The sequence below is a fragment of the Cyprinodon variegatus genome, unplaced genomic scaffold (assembly GCF_000732505.1).
Source record: "Cyprinodon variegatus isolate N-32 unplaced genomic scaffold, C_variegatus-1.0 Scaffold247, whole genome shotgun sequence".
Classification (NCBI taxonomy): Eukaryota; Metazoa; Chordata; class Actinopteri; order Cyprinodontiformes; family Cyprinodontidae; genus Cyprinodon; species Cyprinodon variegatus.
The window spans coordinates 499,989-501,305 of record NW_015150700.1 but is presented as its reverse complement, the minus strand read 5'-3'; positions in this window follow the sequence as shown (position 1 = coordinate 501,305).

Here is a 1,317-nt window from a genome sequence, read left to right as displayed (position 1 = left end):
TCTTAAACTGAAATAAAATTTAAAAATCAGTTTACTTTTTTTTTTTTTCAGTGGCCCTAATCCTCTTCCGTACATTTCTGACTGCATATCCCTGTAATTATTACACACTGTAGCTTTAAAAATTCATTAAATGTGGATATTAGTATATTTAAATATAATTTTTTTGCAGAATGATCTTTGATAAATGTAGGTAATGACAATGTAAAATATTTCCACCCTAGAACTCAAACCTGAAAGAATTTTGTCCAGTACATATACCTTTTATTTACACAGCATGTTTAATTATATGCATCTATTTGTTAGCAAAGGCTGCAGGAAGTATAGTTTGTCTTTATTTAGAAAATATTGATGTTGTGCTTGTTCCTGTTGAAACAGTGTAGATTGACCCTGAGGTTCTGGCGCCTTTCGGCCACCCCTCAATGTACATTGGTTATTATATTTTTAGCCTTTTAATTATTGATTTTAGTCTTTTTGTGACAGTTTTTACAAACATTATTTTTCAAGGAGTTTGCCAGAATTGGAAAAAGAAGCCGAAGGCCCGACTTTTAAATTTTTTAATCAGTGAAGCAAAGTTGGTCATTTATTGTCCTGCAGAGACAGACAGCAGGAGGGAGCTCACCTTGATGCTGTGGCTCTGGAAGTGCAACATTAAAGCCAGAATAAAGATGGAGTTTCACTTCCACAGAGCCACTCACAACATGGAGGATTTTATTCAGTTTTAGGGTTTTAACATTTTATGTTCTGTGTCAGATGATGGAGATTTACAATTTAACAAACTACTCATTTAATGATTTTAAAGATGACACTTGTTTTTACCTTAATAGTGATTTTTAACTGTCTTGTTTTACATCAATAATTGATTCTATTGTTTCAATTGTGTAAATAAAGTGGTTAAAAAGTCAAAAAGCCTCCTTCATTCATTCTTCCTCCCTCTCTCTTTCTCTCCTTTTCTTTCATCCTTTATTTTTTTCCTTTCTTACCTCCTTTTTCTGCTCAATGTCCATTGAAAATGTTTTCTTTATTCAAAGTCGCTTCAAAAAACGTTCATAAATAATAACCAAGTGTAATCTTGTGGCAAAGCCATGATGGTCCACTGGTGAAATCTAATGGGCTGCAAACAGGATTTGTTAAAAAAAAAAAAAAAAACATAAATATTGATTCATTCTTACTTTTTATTTAAAATCTAAAAAGTAAAATTAAACATTTCCATAGTAATAACAGCAAATATGTATAAAACATTATAAGCAGTAAAAGTTGACATTAAAAGATGTTTAACAACATTTTACAGGTTTATATTTATGAGTTTGTTTTGGACAA